General features: G+C 37.6%; 1 long non-coding RNA gene and 1 pseudogene across 1 annotated transcript; both read left to right on the top strand.

The window, feature by feature from the left end:
- The first annotated feature begins 2,599 nt into the window (after positions 1-2,599).
- LOC131317272 ((E,E)-geranyllinalool synthase-like) lies at positions 2,600-16,302 on the top strand (annotated as a pseudogene).
- On the top strand, positions 9,249-12,367 carry LOC131312114 (uncharacterized). Its single transcript, XR_009195710.1, has 2 exons — positions 9,249-9,542; positions 12,094-12,367. It is a non-coding gene; the product is annotated as an uncharacterized LOC131312114 (long non-coding RNA).

Raw genomic sequence — 16,302 nt, 5'->3', positions numbered from 1 at the left:
GTCTGAGCGCGCGGCTCCTATTTCCCAACACTAGTCTGCTGGCTCGAGTTCAGGTTAGTATCGAGGTGTTCGAGCTCGGTTCGTTTACTAAAAAAGTCTAGCTTAATTTCATAAACGAGTCGAGTTATTTACCAACTCGAGCTCGAGTTGTTTGCTAACCAGTAGAACCTAGCGCAAGCTACTCGTGTACAACTCGACTGGTTTGATCAAGTGGTCTTGATCTGCGACTTATGTGTTTGCTCCATTCTAAGGTCTTATGTTCAATTTTCTTTACCAACAACTCTTGAAATCACCTCACTCCCACGTGTAAGCATGTGAAACGGCTGCGGGATGGACTATAAGATTTAGTATGAGGTGCGCACAGCTGGCCCTGGACACTCTCTGCATTATCAAAAAAAAAACTCATCATTTTATCGGAAGTAATAGTACTAATTATATGCATATAGTATGTGAACTCAAGACCGATCAATATCATATGAGCGGCCGCCGCATTTGGCATTTGGAATTTGGCACTCCAATTAATTAATTTGACGGCCAGTCAGGCGGAAAAACATAGACAGTACCGTGCGTAGGAAATGGCCGGTCACAAGGACGTGCATGTCATTGAACACGTTATGCGCTACGTACACGTGACGTGGGTCCTTAGTGTCTAGTCACTAGTGTGTACTGTCTGGTTTGGTTCTTCGTAGAGAAATGATTTGCTATGAACATAAAAAACAAAAATGCTACACGCACAACCAATTTGTGTGTCTAATTTTGTCCGTCAAGATATTTTTGAACGGTTTAGATTTTAAAAAAAAAAACTCTACCAGAGAAAAGTTTAACTTTTATGGGAAAAAATTTGAGCAAATCATGACCATTTATTACAACAATAGAGGGATAGAGATTGGTTGTGTATTGTATTTTACACATCGGTTGTGTGTGTAGCACTTACGCAAAAATGGTATTCGTACAACAATTCAAACACAACACCAAATACAACATTTCACTGTCTTACATACATGTGGGCCCACATGTATATGAAAGGTTGTATGTGTGGATCTCACATGTATATGAGATATTGTGTTTGAATTATTATATGTGTAGCATTGTTGATCAACATATTTATAAGGAGCTACTGATCAATTTGGTATGAATAGTTTTGTAAAGCTGTCTCATTAAAGTAATTACTATTACTTTAATTCAAAATTAATCTTGCAAGTCTCACATCGATTATAATAGGAGACTGGCCCGTTTTCGTGAGATACACACCTGATTTTCGAATTCTAAATGTATATTACGAGCGTCATTAATCATTGCGTCAGAGAGAAGTATACATATGATTAATTTGTTCATTAAGATAGCTTACGGTAATGTTTCGTGGGCTGTGGTTCTAGTCGAATTATCTTGGGAGATAGGCAACGATGCAACTTCAAACACCCTTGGTAGGCGGCAAATCTATTTTAAGAAACTTGCGTGAAATACGGTTCGATTCGCTTATCAGTTTATCCCAATTTGTTGTAGCTGGTAATTCAGTTTGTATAATCCATGAAATTGTAATATGGCTTTTGTTGATTGCATTTCTTCGTAACAGGTACTACGATTCTATTCATTGTGGACGAGCCGAACTGAGCCAAGTAGTAGAATATTCAGGTTTGTAGACATGTGCAATGAATAATAAGAAATATACATATCTTGGGAAAGTAAAAATAGTGAATAAATTAAATATTAGCTACGTACAGACGGTTTGGTATTTGAATATGAAACCAAAGGTTTCGTACTTGAATTTTCATTTTTGAAGAAGGGACTAATTGTACAAGGAAGCCTACATATTTCGAAACATGGGAATCAAAAATCAAACCTATGCCTCTTCAAAAGAAAAAAAATTCAAGCGTACATATTAAGGAAGCCTACATATTAAGGAAGCCTTGAGCCGTCACTTTCTGTTATTGACTGACTAGTGATCATAGTGATATATACTCCATCGTACCAATTAAGGAAGCCTACATATTTAGACGGCTAGACCACGTCTACACATGTCTAAATGCATGGGGCCGGTTGAACTCCAGCTAAATATACAGTACGTTTTTCCTTTTTTTGGAACGGAAGTAGATTACCTTTTTTTGGAACGGAAGTAGATTACAAAAGAGCCGCTGTTTGAGCTCGGCTTATTTGAAATTCAATGAACTTGAACTCTGCTCAAGCTCAAATTAAACCCTCGTATTAATCTACTTCAAATTTCTGCTTGATTAGTATTTTGACAGCTTAATTGAGCTCTGTTCAAGTATATCAAATGATCTAAGGAACCAAGCTTATTTACATGCAAGGATAGAGTCAGAGGGAAGCTAATAGGGTTGTCGCATTCCCTATAATTTTTAATAACCCTACTTTTACATTTAAAATAAGAGTGCTGCTATATACACCGACCAGCCGGGGAGGAAAATCGTACCGACGGCTGCGCCGGGCTGTCTCCGACAACCGGACGGCCGATCCGAGCCGTCCAAAAATTTTAAAAAAAAAACCGAGTGACCCAACTCGGGAATCAACGGCATTCGAGGTGTGTAGAGTGTTTGAACCAAGCACCTATTTTTCATGTATATATATACACACGAAAAAAGGGATGTATATACACGAAAAATGGGTACTCGGATTAAGCACCTTACTGTCGTTCCTAGAAGCTTTACCATCCACAAGCAACATCGATAGAGAAATCATACTAAAGAGCTTGAACAAGGATGGCTCTTTGTTTCACTCGCCCTCTGCAACAGCTTATGCTTTCATGGCTACAGGAGAGAGAAAGTGCAAAGAATACCTCGAGAGACTTGTTCGAAGATGTCCTCGCGGAGGTTGGTTTTTTATAATTTGAAGAAGAAAATGATAAAATTAAAGGAGTATAAATGTTCAAAGAGAACAGGGGTGGAGTCAGAATTTCTGTCAACCAGTGTCATTTTTTTTTATTAAACGGCAAATAAATTCAAACTCGACAATGGATACATCGAACAAAAAGAAAGAGAAAGAGGAAAACCCAAGCTCCATGAAATAACACAAGAGCAAAAGGAATCCCAGAAAAGAGAAAATCCAATGAATAATTGGAAAACGAAACAAAAACTTGGATTGGTTTTTTTTTCTCTCAATGATGCTTTCCCTCTCCTTCTCGATGTACCCGTTATCGAGTTTTTAATAAAAAAATTTGCCTATCAAAAAAAAATCTGGATAAACCTATGAGTGACAAAAACCGGTGTAGGGTTTGGGTTGTAGTTTTGGTGCTGATATAGGATTGTTTTTTTTTTTTTTGTTTGAACTGGAATATATATTGGGTGGTTGGGTTGAAAGTCCTTTAATTTTGCATACATATATGTGGCCTTAAAATGACACATACACGTATATATATATACATATATATATACACATATATATATATACATATATATATATACATATATATATATACATATGTATGTATATATATATATATATATATATATATATATGACGGTGTAAATAATTTAATCTCATATATATATTTTGGGTGCAGTTACACCCATGTATCCAGTTGATGAAGAGCTCATGAAGCTTAGTTTGGAAAATCAAGTTACGAGGTTAGGATTGGCTGAGCATTTTAGTGGAGAGATTGAAGTGATTTTGTCAGAGGCTTACAGGTAGTTAAAAAATTATACTTACTTTTTACTGTCTGGGGTGAAAATTCCTATTAAGAATCTTCCAAATTAATTATTTTCATGGACTGACATTGCTAGCTCTCTCTTCTTCTTTTTTTCAAAAAATTGTGGTTGAAATATTTTAGGAGTTACAAGAGGCCACAAACAAGAGTTGGAAATTTGAAACCAGCAAAGTTATACAAAGACTCTTTAGCCTTCCGGCTCTTGCGGATGCATGACTACGATATAACTCCATGTACTCTCTCTCTCTTTCTCTCTCAATTTTTTTTTATCAGTAAAAGAAAATTTTATTAAGATCAATCAAGGAGCAAAATATAAGCTGATCAAAAAAAAAAGGAGCAAAATATAAGCAATAAACTGCTGTATAAATCCCTCAAAGATCCAACCAAAAAACAAGAGGGATCCAAAAATAATTAATATATATGTATATATATATATAGAGGAATTTTCAAGTGAGGGATCCCTCATGTTTTTAAAATGAGGGATTTTCATTTCCCGATCAAATTTTGAAAATCCGAACCGTTCAATGTGTGCAGAACGTAATTTTAAGGGTCCCAGCGAGAAATCACCAAAAAAAATGACCGGGAAGGGCATCATCCGAGCAGTTTTTTTTGAACCGTTCAATGAAAACTGCTCGGATGAAGCCCTTCCCGGTCATTTTTTTTGCTGATTTCTCACGGGGACCCTTAAAATCACGTTCTGATAACTTTGAGCGGCTCGGATCGTCGAATTTCAATCAGGAAGGGGAGTCCCGCATTTTAATAAAAAGAGGGATCCCTCACCGGAACCTAACTGTATATATATATATATATATACAGTCCGTCTCCCGTAAAGACCACCTCATTTTAATAAAATGTGGACCTCCCTTTCCTGATTGAATTTCGATGATCCGAGCCGCTCAATGTGTTCAGAACGTGATTTTAAGAGTACTCGCGAAAAATCAGCAAAAAAAATGACCGGGAAGGGCTTCATCTGAACAGTTTTTGTTTGTTTTTTATCGAACGGTTCAAACAAAAACTGCTCGGATGAAGCCCTTCCCGGTCATTTTTTTTGCCGATTTCTCGCTGGTACCCTTAAAATCACGTTCTAAACACATTGAGCGGCTCGGATTATCGAAATTCGATTGGAAAATGGGAGAAATGAGGAGGTCTGCATTTTAACTAAAATAAGAACTCGCTCATTTGAGACTGACTATATATATATATATAGTCACCTTCTCCTAAGGACCACCTTAACTTAATAAAATAAGGACCTCCATTTCCTGATAGAATTTTGATGATCCAAGCCACTCAATGTGTTCAGAACGTGATTTTAAGGGTACCCGCGAGAAATTAGCAAAAAAAAATGACCGGAAAGACTTCATCCGAGCAGTTTTTGTTTATATTTTATCGAACGGTTCAAATAAAAACTGCTCGGATGAAGCCCTTCCCGGTCATTTTTTTTGCTAATTCCTCGCGGGTACTCTTAAAATCACGTTCTGAACATATTGAGCAGCTCGGATCATTGAAATTCGAACGGAAAATGAGAGAAATGGAGAGATCCTTATTTTAACTAAAATAAGGACCTCCTCATTTGAAAATGACTGTATATATATATATATATATATATATATATATATATATATATATATATCATGGTGAGTGGCATATAACGTGACTATTATAAAGTTAGTACTTGCATAAATATGGTCACGACGGTATTGCTTTATTTTCTCTATGATATAGGAATACGATATTTCTATACGTATTTATGTAGTAAGGGTAATGCTTTTGCTGGGAGCTTCTGTTGGTTTGTGCATGATGAAGACATCTTGGCTCATATAGAAAGAAACAGTGGATATTTCATCTTATATGAACTTTTTTTTAATTTTTATCCAAATTTTATATGCTTGAATTTTAATACTTCTTGTTGAAACGACTGATTAATCCAAAAAATTTAGAGAAAAGACAGATAATTTTTTGACACGCTAATCACATCCCCTGGTGTTTGCCTTATTGACATAACATGTGATAGTATTATCCAAAAGTGTCCTATATTAACAAATTCACCTTTTTATTAACGAATAAATAATAAAAAGCTTTCAATTCTGACCCAAAAAAAATGTTCTTTTGAGTAGTAAAAATAAAAATATATTTATAAATTTTACAATATTTTTTTTTATCAAAACAGCTCCTACAATGGGTTAAAAAAAAGTCATTTTGATTCACACTATATAAGACTTGACAATTTTTTTTTTTTTAACTTTCAAAAAAAAGTCATTTGGGTAAAAAGTTTTTTTTTTTTTTTTAGACATAAGTTACTTTTGGCTGATTGCATGACGTATTTGGACAAATAATTGTTTCTTGGGATGTAGTCAGTGAAACGCACATAGAAACCAGTGAGGGTTATTTCTCATATGTGAGTAGGGTATCTGTCATTAAGGCAAATTGTCGGTGAAATTTAACCCCAATCAAAACATCAAATTACTGCTCTTGTCTGTACATAAATTAAATTCTATTTAGGTAAATACTGTAGAATGCCCTAGCAAATATTCCACTGAGACAAGCAAATCTCTGTGGTCCAGGACTTGAAAATTAAAAATTCCAAAGTCAATGAATTTCAAAAAAAAAATAAAACAATTCATGTAAGAAAGACTGCGCCTATCCAAGTCAATGAATCCCAACAAAAAAAAATGGGCGATATAAGAAAGACTGTGCCCATCGGAAGGAATGACGATGCAAAAAGGCCTTTTGCACCTTTGTGTGAAGTGATCCGAAAACGAGTTTCGGCTCTATTCTCCTTTTCTTTTTCTTTTTTTTTTTTATTTCTCTCCTTATGACACTCACTTTCGTCCCCATCCCTATCATTATTAATGATCCGAAAATGAAACCGAAGCGGATGACGCAACGAAATTGAAGCGTATAATCGGCCGTCAATAATGACTCGTACGTTCAAGTTTATTACGTACACGGTACATCAATAAAAAATTTCTTTATTTCGTCGGGAAAAAAACAACATTACGAACACTTACATGCACATATATACACAAACACTTACGTGCACACACTTAATCCTGACTCAAGTATATTGTCTCCTCTGATACCAATTATATTGAGCCAATGAAACCGTGTGTGGCCATTGAACAGGTTGAGCATGAGTCAAGTCTTCCATGGATTGCTCGATTGGATCATCTTGACCATAGATTTTGGATTGAAGCAAATGATCATGTCGATGCTCTTTGGATTGCAAAGGCCTCCTTCTATAGGAATATTTTTCAATTGAAAATTCACTCAAGCTCATTATTAGGAGAGATTATTCAATGCTCCGAGAGGCATGCTCCAAGAATACTTGATAATCATATTATTGTGTGGGGTCCATTCAAGAGTTCCACACAAGTTTGTCACTATCAAGTATTTTTTTGGGCACTAGAAAACTTGATCGCTGATATTTGCCCTTTAAATAGCCCTTTATCCCTAAATAAGTGTTTGACTTGTAAACCTAAGCCTTTAAAATGATGCATTTGTTTTCTTAAAAAAATCAAAATGATTTCATAAATCAATGGATAGTAATGAGTTCGTTTAAGTTGCGAAAAAGATTGATGATGTGTTTGAATGAGTTTTTGAGAAAGTTTTTATAAGAATAATGATTGGAAGTAGGGAGATAGAGAGAGAAATAAGAATAATGATTGAAAGTAGGTTTTTTTGAGGGAGGGCAAGAGGATAATTTCACCTACCAAACTCAGTAATGAGTGCTTTTTGAGTTTGGAATTTTTTTTTCCAAATCTTGATCCAAACAAGGCATGAATCTTTTAACGGAAAAAATACATATTTTGTAAGGTCTAGGTTTGCAGGCTGGACAATTATTAGGGATGGAGAGAATATTAAGGAAAATATGCTTTATAGCCGAAGCTAACTGTTGTGCCTGTTTTTGAGTCATGGTTCAAGATCAGTTAGTAATTAATAATTTTTCTTGTTGTTATGGTAAAATGTCATATAAAATACACTTCTAACATCCAATGAAAACATATAAAAAAATACTAGGTTATCATGTCTTCATAATGACAAGCTAATGAAATTAGCTGTGGAGAACTACAAGCTTTGGCAATCGATCTATCAAAGAGAACTCGAAGAAGTGACAAGGTATGCATGTTTTCTAAACATTAATTCCCGCTGACTATAAAATATGCACCCCTAAAAAAAAATTCAATTTTCCCTTGGTAATCTCATTCTAATATTCTAATTTCCATGGGTCATGGGTATGTACGCATACGTGGTCCAAGGAGTGGGGGCTCAGTGAGATGGGATTTGGTAGGGAAAAAACGACATATTGTTACTTTGCTGTAGCTGCCAGCAGTTCTCCGCCACGTGGTTCAGCTGTTCGATTGATTGTTGCAAAAAGTGCCATACTTATTACGGTTGCAGATGATTTTTTTGACATGAAAGGTTCACTTGACGACTTGCAAAGCTTGAACGAGGCAGTACAAAGCATAGTTATTGATACCGTTCCGTACTGGCCGGTACGTACCGTTTTGACGAAAAATCGGTACCCTAACCCTCCAATTTCGTTCCGGTCTTTTAGCAAAACACGGGCTTAACTATAGTACGTGCGCGAGGCTTAGATCCCGGATTTGCACCCCCCCTGCGCACGAATGACCCGTGACGCGCACCCGGTTAATTGGTTTCCGAATCAATTTTTTCAAATTGCTTTTGGCCACGGCACATTTTCCCGAGCGCGCGAGACCTCTTATGGGGTTCTCATTCACAAGTTCACTAGTATGCAAAGTCATTTAAAGTGGAAAAGAGTTTTGTAACTAAGCAATGTGGGACTAAAGAATCTCTAGTAGAAATATTTTATGATGAATTGTATGATATGGGGGATTTTTTTGAATTATAATTATATATAATTATTATATATATTGTAGTTGCGGTAAATTCGAAACGGTACCCGGTACCTAACCGGTACCGGTACGTACCGTACCAGTAGGAAAACCGGTACCCTGTCCGAAACGGTATTCAGAACTATGGTACAAAGGTACAATACAATCACTTTCCAAAAAATATAAGAAAAAGACTTCCTCTTGTTGAGTTTTGAGATTGAGCCTCGTTCTGCTAAAAATATTATTCCATCCGTCCCTTTTTTTGTGTCCAGTATTTCATTATGGGCTGTCCCTTTATAAGTGTCCATTTTGTAAAGTTAGGGGGGTAAAAATTGGTGCATTGTCTATTTTGTCCCTAAAAGTATATTTCATTTTGAAAAGTTAGTGAGTAAAAGTGTAATGATGATGGGCAAGTAGAGAAAGTAGAGGAAAAAATTGATGTGAAAGGTGTAATGATGATGTCTTTTTAATAAGTTGGAGTTACGAAGCAGGACACTTAAAAAGAGACGGAGGAAGTATTTTTTAAGTATTTATTTTTTATTTCATGAGATAGATTATTCTTTTATAATAGATCATTATTATTAATTTAAAAAATAAGTACTTATTTCTTATTGTAGAGACCCGTAATTTCATCATTTAATTTTTGGTATTTATAATGCAATTGGTCTGTTGTTAGTGTGTGAGGGTGTATGAGTTGGGGGTTATAATGTGATGTTTGTTGAATAGAGGGGTGTTAGTGCATTAGGGCTATATGTATCAACACAAACCAAGAGAACACTTCACTTTCCCCTTTTTCTTTTTTTTTAACGGAAGCTCTCTCTCCCTCCTCTCCCTTTCTCTCGGTCTCCTCTCTCTCACTCCCTCAACCAAATTCTTGCTACTCCACCATCAATCCTTGAAAACCCACGCACAGGTCTTCATCCTCGGCCCTCTCGGCCCTCGGATCGCGTGGGAAGAGCTCGGTGGAGGCATATTTCGGATTTGGAGGCTAGGGTTTGGTTTGAGCTCAAAGCTTGGTCTTGATACTTGAGGTAGGGATCTCTTACCTTTCTTTACATGTTTAAGTGTTAGTTGGATGTGCAAGAATCAAGTTTGATCATCTATTTTGAGTCTTGAATAAATCTTGAGCATGCTGAAAATTTCGTGGGTTTTGGTAATCTGTCTTTTGGGAGCCCTTCTGCTAGGAATCAATTTTTGGTGTCTTCATAACTGTTAAAATTCGTTTCAATACGAAGATTTCGGTACCAAGATCATGCAAAACCGATAATCACACAATTAGTTATGAATTTTTGAATACTGGCTGTTTGCTGAATGTGCGAATCTGTGCGTGGCTGTTTTCTTTTAACTTCTGGGCATGATGAATACTTTGGGTGGCTTTGGGTCTTTTACAGGAGTTGCGTATTTAAGTTAAGAAGAGATTGGCATTGGAATCAAGTAATTTGGTCAAGTATACAATTTTTGGTGAATTTCTAAAGCAGGGTGGTTGACTGGTGCAAAAATGGTTGCGAATCAGTTTTTCTTTTGATTGTTGGGTTAACCCCTCTTTCGTTTCTGAACCCGCAGATTTTATTGAGTGTAGTGCTTGTAGTGGTGCAACGTTTGGCGTTGGTTTCAATATTTTTGGGTTTAAGATGGAAGGGTTATGATTTTTCTAAGAGAGTATGGTAAATTTACTCAAGGAAATTGATGCTGCCTTGTGTGTCGAGACCTTTGGGGTTTTGGAGGAACTTAGTTTTAATCTAGGGAGTTCTAACTTTCCATATATGTTTGTGGCTTGTTTCTATTGCATTGGTTTGTGCCATTGATTGTTGTTGTGATTGTTGATGCTGCTGTTGTTAAAAACCCCATGAAAATTTGCTGAGAATCTGCTCGAACAATGATGTGATCGATACCCTCTGCCTCTGTTATCGCTACCATTGCGTCTAGAATGACATTGAACCCAATGTTATCGATACCTTCTCTCATGGTATCGATAACATCGCGTTTTGACTGATCTCGACCCATTGTTATCGATACCATTCTTCATGGATATCGATAACACCATGTATTTGGACAATTTTGCTGATTTTGGTCCCTCCTCCACCATCTTGGGTTCTGGTTACTTCTAATCTATTCCGAACACTTCTCAAATGATTCCTTACATGGTCCTCCGCACTTAGCGACACCATTGAACGTATCCATGGTTTTTAATGCTTAATTCGATATGATTTCATAAGAATTATTTTGTGAGTCGTCGTTGGAATTGAATGGTACGAACTTGTTGGAAAAAGAATTTTGAAACTTTACGATCAAAACGAGAATACTTCAGGACATCCCGAAAGGGTAAAGAGCCTGGCAGAGGACATTGGGGTCCTTTAATTGGCCCAGGATGAGCTATAAGCTCATATTTGATACTTCAGGACATCCCGAAAGGGTAAAGAGCCTGGCAGAGGACATTGGGGTCCTTTAATTGGCCCAGGATGAGCTATAAGCTCATATTTGATACTTCAGGACATCCCGAATGGGTAAAGAGCCTGGCAAATGACATTGGGGTCCTTTAATTGGCCCAGTAAGAGCTTCGGCTCTGACACATGATATGAAATTGGTTTATGAAGTTGATGAAAGAGATTATGGATTTTGTTAAAGGATTTTGATAATAATAATCATAATAATATTAAAAAGAATCTTTGGCATTCTTGAGCGGTCTCCGGTGTTGGGCACAAATCAACAGACTCTGATATTCAAGCTCGAAACGACAAAGTTTTACCTGTGCTAGCTTGGGTGTTCATCCACATTACCTTACAATCAAAATGAAAGCTTGTATGAAATCGGTTTGAAATTCGATGAGGTGGATTTGAGATAGAATGCAATATTCATGAGAAACAAAGAACTTGACCTCGAGTTGCAACCTTGGATCGTCCAATATGTCAATAAATGTCTTATATTCCTTCTTTTAGACCTCCAAATCATTGTGGCTTGTTCTCCTGATATGTAGTGGGCAACTTGTTCTGTGTGAACGCATATTTGGTACTTTGTGCTGCTATGCATTGCGAGGGTTTCATATAGAGTATTTGCTTGTTAGACTTATACAAGAAATCTTATTGTGAAAGGATTTTGCTAGATGTTAACTTGAGAATTGAAACTTGATTTGGGGTTGACGGGTGAGTTTCCTTGTTGTAGAGGTGCGGTATTGTTCGACTTGTCATTGATTTCTTTATGTTCTAACTTTACATGTGTAGTGCGTATATTTTTGGTGAGAGGTTAGCTAGTTGTATGGGAAAAGAAAGTGAAAACATTTCGTTAAAGAACTAAGATTAATCTTTAGGTCATTGAAATGGAAAAGAAAAAGCAAGGATTGATTTGGATAACGCCGTACGGTAAGCTGAGATTTTTAAGAATATTGGTGTGTGTGGGTGAGAGTGTTGGTGTTGGAGAAATGGAGTCAAATATTTTCCAGCGTGAGTATGACATTTTGAGCTTCACTTTTGACAAAACAAGTATGCCTTTGGAAAATGTTTTTCCCTTGTGATCTGTCTTCACTTCTGCATGTAATTTAGGTATGGATATCTCTACGAGCTAGTGTAGCTCACCCTATCCTTTCAGGTACTCGCCATGGCTCTTATCTTGGATTGCATGGAGTGCACGTTGAGACGTCTCTTAAGGACTTCATTGGAACCTTTAAGGAGTGGTTTATCATCAAGTTTAATTCATGTCATGTACTTTGCTTGCAATTGAAGGTTGTATCTTTTGATTAGATCATATGTAAAGCTATGTACAAACTCCTCTCCTTGATTATTATGAAACTCATTTAATTGTAAACGTTTGGGGAGACTTTATAATAAATAAATAAATAAATTTTAGAGAGAAGAAGAAGAGACTTTGATTCTTTATTTGGATTGGCATGACAGTTAAGGGTAAATAGAGTTTGAGAGGAAGACTTTTGTTGTGGAAAGTATATTATTATTTTAGTTGAAAATCGAGGGTGTGACACTTATTTTAGTTAGTGGGGCCACGTTTAAAAAAAATGATTTTTTAAGAGCCGTTCAGATTCTTTCTTGTCAAAGTTTTGAACTAGTCGAGACCATTTATATTTAAATTAAACATTGGTATAATTAATGATTCTGATTTTCTCAGACATTTTTAAGTGGGGTTCGGATTCTTTTTTGGTCCAAGTTTTGACCTCTAAATTTGGACTATGCATTCATATAATCAATGATTCAGATTTTCTCTGACACTTTCGTTGGTAAGAATTGAGACTCTTCTAAAAAAAAATCAAATCATTAATTGCAATAATGGACAATTTAGACTGTCCTTTTCAGTCCAAATTAAAGACAGAGATGATCCAATTTCTTTTAAGATAAAAAATCCAGCCTTTTCCTCTATTAATTGCAATAGTACATTCATCTCTCTGAATAATTGTAATCCTCTTTCTAAAATATTTCAAAGAAAAGTTAAGTTTTTACAACCCTCTCAATCAAGCAAGTTTAAGGCCTCATTCGGCTAAATAAGCTAAATGACGAGAGGAATCTAAAAAGTAAAAAATTACGACCGAAATTCAATTTTAAAAGTAACTTACGGAATTTTCATTTTGAAAACTTTGACAAAACAGAGTCGAAACCTTAATTAGCTAATTTTGACTACTTCATTCTGGTGGCCATCAACTAAACTTTTGTCGGGGTAAAATTAAAAGTAGCACATTTCACCCCAAACTTTTTATGAACAGATGGGACGGAAAAGGTTTGTGTGGGCATGGTAAGATTATCTTTGAAGCTCTTGATGGCCTTGTCTGTGATATTACTAAGAAACACCTCCGTCAACAAGGAATCAACATTACTGACAATCTTCGAGATATTGTAAGTATTTGTGCATACGATTTTACTTTACAATAAGTTGATCGGTAGTATCAGTCTTAAAATTTATAATGAAACGATCACTTAAAAGTTACGATTTTCATAGCAATGTTACGTACTTTTGTTTTTTTTTGCGTACAAAGTAACTTTCCGAAAATCATTTCGTGTTTGGCATTGGCGGGAAACGTTTGGCTCATGGCTGGTGGAAACTACATGGAGCAACAACGGATACATACCATCCATGGAGGAATACCTTGAGACGGGCATGATTTCTATTGCCAGCCACACAATGGTTCTTCCAGCTTCGTGTTTTTTCAACCCGAATTTACCAAACCACAAACTCAAACCTTCGCAGTACGAACCCATCACCAAATTGCTAATGGCTTCATCGCGATTATTGAACGACATTCAAAGCTACCAGGTATCCAAACGAGTCGGTCTCCCGAGTAATTGTTCAGTACTCCTGGAGAAATTCTTCTCCTCTATTCACAAAACTAGTGGATTTCACGAATGAAACGCATTCGGGCTCCATTACTTATGAGACATAGGAGCACTACTCCCGGAGTGTTTAATGTAGAAGTAGTACTTTTCTATATAAATTCGAGTTTAATAGCTAAAGTTTGAAAATAATACTAAATCCCTTGCATGGCCTAAATTGAGTGTCTGCTTTGGGGGGAGTGATTATTTAGTGCTCTTAGAGCACTGCCGGATTGGGAGATATTGCTAAGTGAGGGTGCTTGACAGTGGTGCGGAGCGGCCAATCTGGTTGTTCATCTTGGCATGGACAGCTCGGATCTAATCCGAGTGCATAAAAATTTAAATAATCCGTTGCTCGGATATTAAGATCTAAGTCATCGATTGCCTAGATGAACGACCAGATCGGTCGCTTGGCAGCATCCCAGGTAAGGGTGGGCATGGGTCAGACGGGTCGGGTTCGGCCCCGAACCCGACTGGTCGGGTATTGAATATTTGGGCCCCGAACCCGAACCGAAGGAGTGGGGGTAACCATCCGTGTGCCCGATTTTTTTTGATCGGGTCGGGTAAGAAAAAACAGCACCCCGAGCCCCGAACCGAAAACTGATTTTTTTGGAAAATTGTACCCGTACCCGACCGAACCACATGTTCGGCCCCGCCCCGAAATCCTTCAGTTCGGGTCGGGTTCGTCGGGTCTCGGTTTTTTTGCACACCCCTAATCCCGGGTCCAGCACCGCCACGTGGTTCAGTAACAATAACTTTGAATCTACACCATATATTTGTTTTGTCTAAAAAGCTCACACCATTTGTGCATTGGCAGAAGGAGCAACCAGATGGGAAAACAAACCTTGTTTTGCTGCACCTAAAAGGCAATCCAAAGGCAGAGATTGAAGACTCAATTTCCTATGCAAAGGGATGCTAGATTAGAAGAAAACAGAGTTATTGGAGCATGCTTTGATGGATTATGGCTCCAATGATTTGCCCAAACCATGCAAGCTTCTCCACTTATCATGCCTGAAAGTCTTTCGGATGTTTTACAACTCTTCCAATCAATTCGATTCGGATACAGAACTATTTCACGACATTAAAAGAGGGATTTACATTCCTCCGGAGAATCCAGTCCCTAGACGAATTCTATCTCCTTCCAAAACGGAAACGAAATGTTCAAAAGTTAAGGCTCGTTTGATTAGCGAATCCAGATATCAACGCGGCAAGAATTTCAATACTGGACAGAACTTTGCACGGAGTGCTACTCCAATACCAGTTGGGCGTGACAAAGTCATTATCCCACCAACGTTCGGGTTGTGCTTTCCGACGACAAAGGATTTCCAATGGACTGCAGGGGTTAGACATAACTTCGGCAGAGCGTTTCTCTTGGGAAGGGGCTATTAGTCTCTAACTCTCTGGGGAGGACTTGGGTACATCTGAGCAGCGATTTATGTTTCGGTTATTTTGTTGGCATCTTATATCGTTTAAATAAGCCTTTGCAAGTAACAGCAGTAAAAGAGTTGTTGTACTCTTTGAAGCTCTCTCAATACACTTCTATGATCTTTATAATTAACGAGATTTTTCTTTGCGGTTCAAAAACATGAATCAACCCACCATTGAACTGTCCCACGCTATGCATATACTTATCTGTTGCTGCTTGAATGTTCCGAGCTAGCTTATTGTTTGTACTTGTATTGCTGTTGTGTAATTTTGAATGAGTTGGTTGTATAATGTATAAGCTACAAAACTTTTGAGAAACCCTGTTATTCAATTTGCAACCCGCTCAACCAGATTCTTCTTCTTTTTTTTTTTTTTTTGATAACCGGGTTTCGAGACCAATTTATACGTACCTCGCTTAATCCCAAGATCCTAAAGCTAACGACTGGTCAAAGCTCCAACAACCCAAGAGTTTTTTTCCGAACAGTGGAAGCCGAACCTGCGGGTTTGGGGTGGCTGCTCAACCCATTCAGTAATGGACAATCTTTTATCATTCTGAAGTCTCTCTCTTCTGTCTTCCCTCTCTCTCGAAAACAAATAGTCAAGCCTCAACTAGGGTTTCTGCCGCAGCCTGGGGGAGGCTCCTCCTCTCCCCTCCTCCCCCTGGCGTCTGTTTCTTTCTTTTTACAAAAATGATAGGCGAGTAACAAGGTTGGTGGCGGTGGTGCAGGAAGTTGCAGCCAGAGTTGTGGGTTTCGACATCCGTGCTTCTCCAGATCGTTTATGTGGGTCGAATTGCGGCGATCATCAGTGGGGCGGTTCGGACGGCGACGAGATTAGCCTCGGTAATATTTCTCGGTTCTTCTGTCTCTTCCCTCCCCCTCTTTTTTCCGACCCCTCTTCCTCTATACACGGTTTGTTTTCCGATCTGTCGTCCTCTCGTCGTTTCCTTCTCTCAGCCGTGTTCTGGTCTGTTTGGATCTTCCAGCCAAACTGTTCTTGGGCTCCTGTGCTTTTGCTTAATGGCGAGGCAGATCTGGTGGACTGGAGCTTGGCCAGTTAG

The sequence above is a fragment of the Rhododendron vialii genome, chromosome 2a, assembly GCF_030253575.1.
Source record: "Rhododendron vialii isolate Sample 1 chromosome 2a, ASM3025357v1".
NCBI lineage: Eukaryota > Viridiplantae > Streptophyta > Magnoliopsida > Ericales > Ericaceae > Rhododendron > Rhododendron vialii.
The sequence above is the reverse complement of the archived record's forward strand: the minus strand, read 5'-3'. Positions and strand labels throughout refer to the sequence as shown.